We start from the raw sequence: 13,241 nt of genomic DNA on the forward strand, positions 1-13,241 counted from the left end.
CAATATCATGAGAACTCACTCAATATCACGAGAACAGCATGGGGGAAACCGCCCCCGTGATCCAACCACCTCCACCTGGTCTGTCCCTTGACATGTGGGGATTATAGGAATTAATTATGGGGATTATAATTCAAGATGAGATTTGGGTGGGGACACAAAGCCTAACCCTATCAGTCCCCCAAGGTAGACCCCAATACTATCCCTTGCCAAGCTGGGGGCTCGCAAAGGGGATGCGGGAGGATCACTTGAGCCCAGGATGTCAAGGCTGCAGTGAGCCAAGATTGCACCACTGCACTCCAGCCTGGGTGACAGAGCAAAACCCTATCTCAAAAAAATAAAATAAGAGAAGAAAATCTGCTATTGGTGGTTTTTCTGTCGTTCGGACACTGGTTTATGCTCAGTGCTTCCAGGAATGTCCCGCCTGCCCCTTTCACCTTCATGTCTGCACCTGCCCTCGTTATTTAAGGTTCTGCCTCTGGATTTTCACTTTTTATTCTTGTTATTGCTCTCTCATGCTTTTTACATTCATGGAATCATTGATTTTTACCCAAAATTTTGTGTGGTTATCTCCTTTTTTCAGTTTATCACTTCGATATGTGGATTTCAAATTTATTTCAGCACATTGAGCTGATTTAACATTAACACACATTGAGCTGATTTAACATTAACACAACATTTCCCTTATTTTATCCTAATAGCTTTTTTTTTTTTTTTTTTTTTGAGACAGGATCTCGCTACATTACCCAGACTGGACTATAGTGGCGTGACCTTGGTTCACTCCAACCTCCACCTCCCGGGTTCAAGCAATTCTCCTGCCTCAGCCTCCTGAATAGCTGGGATGACAGGCATGTGCCACCACGCCCAGCTAATTTTTTGTATTTTTAGTAGAGACAGGGTTTTGCCATGTTCCCCAGGCTGGTCTCGAACTCCTGACCTCAGGTGATCCACCGTCCTCAGCCCCCAAAGTGCTGGGATTTCAGATGTGCACCCCTGTGCCCGGCCACTAAAATCTTTATTTCAATGTCTGTTCCTGACAGATTACCTAAAAGATTAACTAAGGCTTACTTTACTTTTTTCTTCTTCCTTCCTTTTCATATTTTATTCTTTCTTTATAAATGTTTTTTGTAATGAATGGCCAGTGACTTGGTTGGAATAATATAACAAAAAATACCCCAAACTTCAGCTGCTTCATGTGATGAACACTTATCTCCCACCTCCCCTCACCCCCACCCCAGTGCTGATGTTCCTGGTGGTGGGGGCAGGGTGCTCTGCTCCACTCAGTCATTTAGGGATTCAGTTTGTGGGGACTCTACCGTCTTGTGGTGTGGCCCTAGGTCACACTGGATGACGTAAACTAAAAATTAAATGTTAAGCCCCTCAACTGACTGAATGGGCCTCTCCTCTCTGCCAAGAGAGGACAGGGCATTCCAAAGTTAACCTGAAAAACCGGTTCAGGCCGTGATGGGAAGCGGGGTCAGACATGCCTCATTTTACCCTCCCCCCTTTGGAATTCAGGAACAGCTGACCAGCATTAACATTAAAACAGAGGAGACCTTCAGACTTTTTGTAGCAACAAGGCATCAAATTCCAGCCTGACTCTAGTACAGCATCACAGGACAGATAGCAGGCCCTGAAAGAAATTGAAGCATTTTACCCCAAAATATATTTATTTGACATATTTTGAAATAGCCTTGCAAAGCTGCCTCTTGCGGGGAAAAGTCTACATTCTGTAAAGAATCCCTTCCCTTTCCAGGTCTTTTCCTGACTCAGGAGAGATTTAAGTAAGGGATTTAACTAAGTCAGGCACCTTTTTTTTTTTTTTTTTTTTTTTTTTGAGATGGAATCTCACCTTTTCGCCCAGGCTGGAGCACAGTGGCGCAATCTTGGCTCACTGTGACCTCTGCCTTCTGGGTTCAAGCAATTCTCCTGCCTCAGCCTCCCAAGTAGCTGGGATTACAGGTGCCCACCACAACTCTCAGCTAATTTTTGTATTTTTTTTTTTTTTTAGTAGAGATGGGTTTTCATCATGTTGGCCAGGCTGGTCTCAAACTCCTGACCTCAAGTGATCCACCAGCCTTGGCCTCCCAAAGTGCTGGGATTACAGCTGTGAGCCACCATGCCCAGCCACCTTTTTTAGTCTGATAAGAAACATTTACCATCTATTCTCTCTGAAGCCAGCTACCTGGAGGTTTCATCTGCTTAACAAGAACCTTGGTCTCCCCAACCCCTTATCTTAAGCCAAACATTTCCTTCTAAAAACCTTCTAAAAACTAGGATTCCTGGTTTTTAGATAAACTCTTTCAACCAATTGAAAATCTTTGAATCCACCCACCACATGGAACCCCAACCCCCCATTTTCTTCTAATTGGCTGCCTTTCCAGACTGAATCAATGTACATATCACATGTATTGATTGATGTCTTATGTCTTCCTAAAACGTATAAAACTAAGCTGTAGCCTGACCACCTTGGGCGCACGTTCTCAAAACCTTGTGGAGCTGTGTCATGTCATGCCCTTAACCCTGGCAAAATAAACTTCTAAACTGATTGAGACCTGTCTCAGGTACTTTTTGGTTTACAATGTCAGCATCCAGGTGGTGGAATGGGAGGAAAGGGCTAAAACACAACCCTTCCCACCCGCCCAGGCCCTGAGGTGAAACATCGCTCCGGCTCCCAAGGGGGAGAACTTGTCACATGGCCCTACCGACATGCCAAGCTGAGTGGTTCAGGGGTCTAGTTAGTGGGGGTGTTGCTGTTGTTTATTTATCAGAGGCTCCCAGGAACCAGAGCAGGGCAGACCCTCAAGATTCTGTGAGCCCGGACCTCCCAACTCCATGGAGACACAAGGCCATGCAGGGAAGGGGCTGGGGTAGGGCTACCTGATGACCGAGAGCAGGAACCGCCATGACAGGCAAGGCCTAATTACCTCAACGAGGCGCCTGTGCTAGCAGTAAGCTCTCATTTTCCTGTCTTACTTTTCCCTAAGGGAGGACTTAATGTGCATTCTTGGAAGGCAGAACAATCACTAAACCCTCTCCTCCTCCTCAGCTGAGGGAATTAAAATAATAACTTCAGTTGAGGAAAATTGGATTAAACCCCGCCCCTGTGGGATTCTTCTGTGAGTAATCTTCTCCCTGATCCAGGAGAGAATTAACTAAGAGTCTAGCACCTTTTTTTTTTTTTTTTTTTGAGGCAAAGTCTGGCTCTATCACCCAGGGTGGAGTGCAGTGGCTCGATCTCGGCTCACTGCAACCTCTGCCTTCTGGGCTAAAGCTGTCCTACCACCTTGTCCTCCCGAGTAGCTGAGACTACAGGTATGCGCCACCACACCTGGCTAAGTTGTGTTCTTTTTCTTTTTTTGTTGTTGTTGTTGTTTAGAGATGGTGTTTCACCATGTTGCCCAGACTGGTCTCCAACTCATGAGCTCAAACAATCTGCCCACCGTGGTCTCCCAAAGTGCTGGGATTACACAAGTGAGCCACCACACCTGGCCAAGAGTCTGGCACTTTTTTAAGTCTGATAAGAAACATTTACAATCTATTCTCTCTGAAGCCACCTACCTGGAGGTTTCATCTGCATAATAAGAACCTTGGTCCCCACCACCTTCTGTCTTAACCCAGACGCTCCCTTCTATGGGTTCAAGGTTTTTAGATAACCTCCTTCAACCAATTGCCAATCAGAAAATCTTTGAATCTGCTGGGCACGGTGGCTCACGCCTGTAATCCCAGCAATTTGGGAGGCCGAGGCCAGTGGATCTCTTGAAGTCAGGAGTTCGAGACCAGCCTGGCCAACATCACGAAACCCCATCTCTACTAAAAATACAAAAATTAGCTGGGTGTGGTGTTGGATGCCTGTCATCCTAGCTACTTGGGAGACTGAGGCAGGAGAATTCCTTGAACCTGGGAGGGGGAGGTTGCAGTGAGCCAAGATTGCGCCACTGCACTCCAGCCTGGGCAACAGATGGAGACACCGTCTCAAAAAAAAAAAAGACTTTGAATCCACCTACAGCCTAGAAGCCCCTCCTCCTTCCTTCGAGTTGCCCCCCCCGCCGTCTGGACCAAACCAATGTGCATCTTACATGTATTGACTGATGTCTTATGTTCACCTGCAGTATGGATATGACACCTGTAAGAGTGCTGTGACACCCGCAAGTCAGACATGACACCCGTAAGTCTGCTAAAACATAAGACTGCTATGATACCTGCAATGCTTATATGACACCCGCAAGATTGATATGACACCCACAAGTCTGATATGACACCCACAAGACTGATATGTCACCCAAAATAGTGATATGACACCCACAAGGCTGATATGACACCTACAATACTACTATGACACCCACAAGATTGATATGACACCTGCAAGACTGCTATGACAGCCGTAATACTGATATGACACCCACAGTACTGCTATGACACCCACAAGGCTGATATGACACCCGCAAGGCTGATATGACACTCACAATACTGCTATGACACCCACAAGACTGATATGACACCCTCAATATAGATATGACACCCGTAATAGTGCTAGGACACCTGTAATACTGATATGACACCCACAATACAGATATGACACTGCAGATATGACACAGATGTCTTATCAGACTTGCAAGTGTTGTATCTGTATTACATAGCAGTCTTGCAAGTGTCATTTCAGTCTTGCGGGTGTCATTTCAGTCTTGCGGGTGTCATATCTGTATTGTGGGTGTCATAGTAGTATTGTGGGTGTCATATCAGTCTTGTAGGTGTCATATCAGTATTGTAGGTGTTATTTCAGCCTTGCAGGTGTCATATCACTATTGTGGATGTCATTTCAGCCTTGCTGGTGTCATATCACTATTGTGGGTGTCATATCTGTATTGTGGGTGTCATTTCAGTCCTGCAGGTGTCATTTCAGTCTTGCGGGTGTTGTTTCAATCTTGCGGGTGTCATTTCTGTATTGTGGGTGTCATAGCAGTATTGTGGGTGTCATTTCAGTTTCACAGGTGTCATTTCAATCTTGTGGGTGTCATATCAATGTTGTGGGTGTCATACAGTCTTGTGGGTGTCATATCTGTATTGTGGGTGTCATATCAGTCTTGTGGGTGTCTTATCTGTATTATGGGTGTCATAGTAGTTTTGTGGGTGTCATATCAGTCTTGTGGGTGTCATTTCAATCTTGTGGGTGTCATTTCAATCTTGTGGGTGTCATATCAGTCTTGCGGGTGTCATATCTGCATTGTGGGTGTCATAGCAGTATTGTGGGTGTCATATCAGTCTGGTGGGTGTCATTTCAATCTTGTGGGTGTCATATCAGTGTTGTGGGTGTCATATCTGTATTGTGGGTGTCATAGCAGTATTGTGGGTGTCATATCAGTGTTGTGGGCGTCATATCTGTATTGTGGGTGTCATAGCAGTATTGTGGGTGTCATATCAGTGTTGTGGGTGTCATTTCAGTCTTGTGGTTGTCATATCAGTGTTGTGGGTGTAATTTCAGTTTTGTGGGTGTCATATCTGTATTGTGGGTGTCATAGCAGCATTGTGGGTGTCATTTCAGTCTTGCAGGTGTCATTTCAGTCTTGTGGGTGTCATTTCAATCTTGTGGGTGTCATATCAGTGTTGTGGGTGTCATTTCAGTCTTGAGCATGTCATTTCAGTTTTGTGGGTATCATATCTGTATTGTGGGTGTCATTTCTGTCTTGAGGGTGTCATATCTGTATTGTGGATGTCATAGCAGTATTGTGATATCCTGATATACGCAAAGACTCTGGGCTGTGAATAGTTCATCAGAAATGCAGAAGACCCCCGTCCTCTGGGCATCTACAAGGTCCCCGAGCCTTCCTGGGGCTCCTCTCACAGCTGACCTGCACTGAAGGCGCCGGTGATTCTGACAGCGAGAACAAGGCACCTGAAGGCAGCCTCAGGGAGGATTGTGTTTGCAGCGGGAAGAATCTTCTGACGCTGCTGCAGGCTGAGTTGTGTCCCCAGTAAAGACACGTCCAAGTCCTAAGCACCTGTGAATGCAACCTGATTTGGAAACAAGATCTTTGCTGATATCATCAAGTTAAGATGAGGTCCTTAGGGTGGGCCTTACTCCAACGGGACTGGTGTTCTTGTAAGAAAACGAGACACGGACACATGGGAGGAGCTGTGGGAAGATGCGGGCAGGGGTCAGAGGGCCACAGCTACAGGACAGGGAGCACCCGGAGACACCAGAAGATGGAAGGGGCAGGAAGGGGCCTCCCGAGAGCCTCCAGGGGGGCTGTGGCCCTGCTGACCGCCTTGATTGCAGACTCCTGGCTCCCGGGACGGGGAGAGAATCGGTGTCTGTTTTTTAAGCCCCGAATCTGTGGCACTTTGTTACAGCAGCCCAGGGACACCAGCACAGACAGTGGGAAGACTCAGGCCTGGCTGGGGCAGGGGTGGAATATGAGGACCACAAGGTGACCTGGAAAAGCAGGATCTTGGGGAACAAGCAGGCTGGATGAGGATGGGGGCTTGGCTGCGGGAGACCTCAGGTTCACCCTCACTTGAGTCTTGGCCTGGGGCAAGAAAAGCAGTGGGAGGCACTAAAAGGAAGGCCGGGGCTGTATGTGTCGTGCGGTCAAGGTGTAAGTGAATGCCCTGTGGCGTGGGGCAGGGGTGGAAAGAGGAGACATGGTAGGCAAGTAGAAGGGACCCAGAGGAGGTGTGGAGGGGAGGGGGTTCTCAGGGGGTGCTGGAGAAGGGGAAAGAGGGAGAAAAGGAGGAAAGAGGGAGGAGGGGGAGGGACGAGAGGGAGAGGAAAGGGTGTGTGCAGAGAACATCTCTCTCGAGAAAGAGTCAGCCAGCAAAGGCCCCACCGTGGAGCTGGGCCTGGCCTGTCTCAGAAGCAACAGGCGGCTGCAGGGCCAAGATGGAAGTTATGGGGTAGGAAGAGCTTTCAGGCGGGAAAGGGAACTGCCCCCAGGGTTGGGCGTCCCAGCTGAGCAGCGAAGGGACCAGGCAGGAGGCTGCACTGAGAGTGGAGCCTCCAACCCTCGCTGGATCCAGGGCAGGAGACTGAGGCCAGGGTCTGCAGCCAGCATTTGGCACCAGCAGCGATGGGGAGCCCACAGGTGCCTTACAGAGCAGGGAGAGGAGCCTTCCTCTCCCATCAGAGGAGCTGGAGCCCCAAGAGGGTGGAATGAACCCTGGCGTGTCCTTCTGCTGTCTCCCCACTGCTTCTTCTCCTGTCCCCCCCACTGCTTGGCTCTAGACTCAGGTGTAGTCCCAGGAAGTGTGCAGCAAACTGAGTGCCTAACGCCCCAGGCTTTGGGCAAAAGACACAATAGGTGATGTCTGAAGACCCAGAAAGTACCAGAGACACCCTAAACAGAGAGGGAGGGGAACTGGGGAAACCTACCCCATGAAGCTGAGCCCCTGGACTCACGTCCTGGTGGGTGTATGGATGTGATCCTAACCAGCACGCCAAAGACATTGGGAACGCAGCCAAGGGAAGGCCCCTTTCAGGGCCCAGACTGGCCACTGGGTGGTGCCCACACAGGGCAAATCTCAATGCCACTGCAGGTGAAATCATTTCAAAAAATGGAGCTGATATTGAAACCAAAACTCAGAGAAAGCTGATCAAAACCTGTGAGCTAGACTCAGCTGGATCAAATGCCTACAGAAACAGAAATATCACCATTCTCCATAGGATTTATGGAGACCTAGAGTCTCATAGTGTAAATTTTTTTTTTTTTTTTTTTTGAGACAGTCTTGCTCTATCACCCAGGCTAGAGTACAGTGGCACAATCTTGGCTCACTGCAACCTCCACCTCCCAGGTTCAAGCGATTCTCTTGCCTCAGTCTCCTGAGTAGCTGGGATGACAGGCGTGCACCACCACACCTGGCTAATTTTTGTATTTTTAGTAGAGATGGGGTTTCACCATGTTGGCCAGGCTGGTCTCAAACTCCTGACCTCAGGTTATCCACCCATGTTGGCCTCCCAAGATCCCAAAATGCTGGGATTACAGGCATGAGCCACTGCCCAGCTTTACAACATAAAATTTTAAATGTCCACCATGTAATCCATAATGATGTGGCTCTGGAAGACCCAGGAAACCCTCAGCTCATGTGGAAAAGTCAATCAACAGCCGCCAATGCCTAGATGACCCAGATGTTGGAATTCGCTCACGAAAACTTTAAAGCAAGTGTTGCAGAAGTAATCCAAGAGGAAGAGGTGACCACTATTGAGTTCAGAGGAAAGATAGGAGATGTCAGCAAAGAAACAGAAGCTACAAAGAACCACATGAAAAATTCAGAACTTTCAAATGAAGTAATCAGAAATGTGAAAGCCCACTGTATGGGCTCAATAGTAGAAGAGAAATGACACAGGAACGTGTGAGTGAACTTGAAGATAGAGCAATGGGCCAGGCATGATGGTTCATGCCTGCAGTCCCAACACGTCAAGAGGCTGAGGTGGGAGGATGCTTAAGGCCAGGAGTTTAAGACCAGCCTGGGCAACACAGCAAGACCCTATCTCTACAAAATAAAAATAAAAATAAAAAAATTAGCCTGGTGTAATGGTGTATACCTGTAGACCCAGCTACTCTGGAGGCTGAGGCAGGAGAATCGCTTGAGCCCAGGAGTTCAAGGCTGTAGTGAGCTATGATTGTGCCACCGTGCTCTAGCCTGGGCCACAGAGCAGGGCACTGTCCCTTAAAAGAAAAGAAAAGAAAAGAAAGCTAAAGCAATGTAATTATTCAACATGAACAGCAATGAAGAAAATATTTAAAAATGAACACAAAATCCAATTCTTTTTTATTATTATTATTTTTTGAGATAGAGTTTTGCTCTTGTTGCCCAAACTGGAGTGCAATGGTGCAATCTCAGTTCACTGAAACCTCTGCCTACCAGGTTCAAGCAATTCTCCCATCTCAGCCTCTCGAGTAGGTGGGATTACAGGCGCACACCACCACACCCGGCTAATTTTTTGTATTTTTAGTAGAGACAGGGTTTCACCATGTTGGCCAGGCTGGTTTCAAACTCCTGATTTCAAGTGATCCACCCACCTCAGCCTCCCAAAGTGCTGGGATTACAGGCGTGAGCCACTGCACCCAGCCACCAATGCCCATTCTTGATAAAAATACTTAACAAACTAGGGATAGAAGGCAGCATCCCCAACCTGACAGAGTGTCTGCAAAACATCCACAAGTAACTTGTACTCTATGGTGAAAGACTGGGTGCTCTCCCAGTGAGAGCAAGTAGAAAGCAAGGCACCCATTCTCAGTTTGGTTTACACTGACTAGAGGTCCTAGCCAGGGTAATTAGGCAAGAAAAAGAATTAGAAGACATGCAGATTGTAAAGGAAGAAGTAAAACTCTCAATTTGGAGATGACACAATCTTATATGTAGAAAATCCTAAAAAATCTACAAAAAATCGTGTTAGAGCCAATAAAAAGCTGAACAATTTTGCAGGATGCAAGATCAATATATGAAGTCAGTAGGATTCCTGTACACAAGCAACGGACAACCTAAAAGTGGAATTGAGAAAAAAAATTGCATCAATACCATCAAAAAGAATAAAATACTCAATAAATTTAACCAAAGAAGTGCAAGACTTATTCACTGAAAACTACAAAACACTGTTGAAAGAAATTAAAGGAGATCTAAATAAATGGAAAGTTATTCTGTATTCATAGATTAGAAGACTAGACTTATTAGGATGCCCATACTCCTCAAATCAGCCTACAGAGTCAGTGTGGTTCCTATCAAAATTCCAGTGATGTGTTGCACAGAATGAATAAGCTGATGCTAAAATTCATGTGAAATTGCAATGAAGCCCAATAGCCAAACAATCTTTAAAAAAGAACAACATTGGGGCCATGTGTGGTGGCTCACGCCTGTAATCCTAGCACTTTGGGAGGCTAAGGCAGGTGGACTGCTTGAGCTCAGGAGTTTGAGACCAGCCTGGGCAACATGGTGAAACTCTGTCTCTACAAAAAATACAAAAATTAGCCAACATGGTGATGCACACCTGTAATCCCAGCTACTCGGGAGGCTGAGGTAGGAGAATCACTTGAACCCAGGAGGTGGAGGTTGCAGTGAGCTGAGATGATACCACTTCACTCCAACCTGGGCAACAGAGCAAGACTGTCTCAAAAAAAAAATTAGCTGGGTATGGTGGTGCACATCTGTAGTTCCAGCTCCTCAGGAGGCTGAGGTGGGAGGACTGCTTGAGCCTTGGAGGTTGAGCCACTGCACTCCAGCCTGGGCAACAAAATTGAGAGTCCAGAAAGAAACCCATACAGCTATGCCCAAGTGATTCTGACAAGGGTAACAAGATCATTTCATAAGGAAAAACTCTTTTTTTAACAAATGGTGATGGAACAATAGGACATTCACATGCAAAGAAGAATGAATGCAGATCCCTACCTCACATCACATACAAAGATGAACTCAAAACTCTCAAGTCCTAAATGTAACAGCTAAAACTATAAAACTCTTAGAAAGAAATATAGGTGTAATCTTTGTGACCTTAGATCAGGCAAGTTTCTCGGATATTAAACCAAAAGCAACAAAAGAAAAATTTAAATTGAACTTTATCAAAATGTAAAACTTTTGCTGCAAAGGACATTCTCAAGAAAGTGAAACAAGAACACACAGAATGGGATAAAATGTTTACAAATCATATATCTGATAAGAGTCTAGTGTCCAGAATATATAAAGAGCTTTCACAAGTAACAAAAAAAGGACGAATAACTCAATTAAAACATGAGGAAAGGATCTGAGTAGACATTTCCCTAAAGATCTGCAAATGCCCAGTAAGCATACACTATGGCCTGAATGTTGAGGTCCCTGCCAAATTCATATGTGGGAATTTAACCTCCAAGATTGTGGTCTTAAGAGATGGGCTCTTTGGGGGGCCCTCTGTTCCCATGAATGGGATTAATTTCCTTATAAAAAGGGTTTGAGTGGCAGATTTGTTCCATCCACTTCTTCTGCCATGTGAGGACACAGCAAGAAGGTACCATCTTTGATGCAGACAGTGGGCCCTCACCAGACACCAACTCTCCCAGTACCCTGATTATATTCCTCATTCCCTAGAACTGTGAGAAATACATTTCTATTGTTTGTGAATTACCCAGTCTTAGGTATTCTGTTGTAGCCACAGGAACAGACTAAGACAGCACATGAAAAGATGTTCATGGTCATGAGTCATTAGGGAAACACAAATCAAGACCACAGTGAGATACCACTTCACATCTATTAAGACAGCTATAACCAAAACCAGAAAACAAGTGTTGTCAAGGATATGGAGAGGTTGGAACTCTCATACACTGCTGGTGGGAATTTAAAATGATGCACCTAGTATGGAAAACAGACTGGTAGTTCCTCAACAATTTAAACATAGAGTCGTGTGATGTCCTAGCAATTCTACTCCTAGGTGTTCAAGAGAATCGAAAACATGTTTACACAAAAACTTGTGTACAAATATTCATAGTCAAAATAGCCAAAAAATGGAAACAAATGTCCACCAACTAATGAACAGATAAAAAATTGTTGTATGTGGCTGGGCACAGTGGACCACACCTGTAATCCCAGCACTTTGGGAGGCTAATGTGAGAAGATTGCTTGAGATCAGGAGTTTGAGAACAGCCTGGGCAACATGGTAAGACCCTGTCTCTACAAAAATACAAAAATTAGCCAGGCATGGTGGTGCATGCCTGTAGTCCCAGCACTTTGGGAGGCTAAGGTGGGCAGATCACTTGAGGCCAGGTATTCAAGACAAGCCTGACCACCATGGCAAAACTCCATCTCTACTAAAAATACAAAACTTAGCTGGGTGTGGTGGTATGTGCCTGTAGTCCCAGCTACTCGAGAGGCTGAGGCAGGAAGATCCTGGGAGCCCAGGAAGTGGAGGCTGCGTGAGCTATGATCGTGCCACTGCACTCCAGCCTAGGTGACAAAGCAAGACCCAGTCTCAATAAAATAAAATAAAAATAAAAATTATGGCATGTTCATATTCATACAATGGAACATTATTCAGCCATAAAAAGAAAGAAGTACTGAGACATTTCACAGCATGGATGAACGTGTGAAAGCATGTTAAGTGACAGAAACCAGACACAAAAGGCCACATCTATGATTCCATTTATATGAAATGTCCAGAAAAAGCAAATCCACAGAGACGGAAATAGTTGAGTGGTTGCCGGGGGTGGGATGGGGGAGGAAGGCCTGGGGAGGACCGATGATTGGCACAGGCTTTCCCTTTGGGGTGGTGGAGCTGCCTGGGAACTGGAGAGTGATGATGGTTGCACAACACTGAGAATTTACCAAAACCCGTGGACACTCCAAAATGGATAAAAGGGTGACTTTGATGTTAGGAGAACTACATCTCAATTAAAAATACAATTAAAAAATAAACAAAGACGTATGGGATCACAATAAAACATCTAAAATTTGTGCTCATCAGAGTCTCAGAAGCTGAAGAGGAAGTGGGTGATGCAGAAAAAAAGATACTGAAAGAAATAATGGCTGAAAATGTCCCATATGTGGCAAAAGACATAAATTGGAAACAAATCAAACAGGTAAGTAAATGGATGAACAAAGTAGGCAACACCTACAGCCCACACAGATGCTGCTTAGCATGGAAAAGGAAGCGCCCTTGGCATGGGCAGCAACACCAAGCGCACAGCCCTGCTACCTGGAGCACTCCTGTAACAGCGGCCCTAAAGTCTCTGTCAGAGGATTTCCATGTACACAGCATTCTCTTGTTCTTTTTTGTTTTCACTGAGACAGGGGCTCACTATGTTGCCCAGGCTGATCTCAATCTCCTGGGCTTAAGGGATCCACCTGCTTCGGCCTCCCAAAGCACTGGGACTACAGGTGTAAGCCTCCCTGCCCGGCCATGTGGCATTCTCAATAAGGCAAAGCTAAAGTGACAGAGAGCAGGTCACCGGTTGCTGGATGATGAGCGGTGGCATGGGGAGTTTCTTTGGGGCGACTAAGCGGTTGTGTCCTCACTGCGGTGGGGGAGGGGTCACACAAATCATACACCTGTTAAAATTCATAACACTGTGCACTGAAAAAGATAAGTTGACGGCATGAGAATCTAGAAAGTAAAATATACAAATTTTAAAAAATTTTCAACCTCGGCTCAGGAAAAGACATCCTGGGGACCCCGGATTGAGAGAAGGTGGAAGATCATCATGGCTAGGATGCTACGATTTTGTTTTCACAAAGCACACTCCATACGCGGAGGACTTTGCCGCTCATAAAGCCCAGTTCCACTATTT

This window comes from Pongo abelii, chromosome 3 (genome assembly GCF_028885655.2).
Source record: "Pongo abelii isolate AG06213 chromosome 3, NHGRI_mPonAbe1-v2.0_pri, whole genome shotgun sequence".
NCBI lineage: Eukaryota > Metazoa > Chordata > Mammalia > Primates > Hominidae > Pongo > Pongo abelii.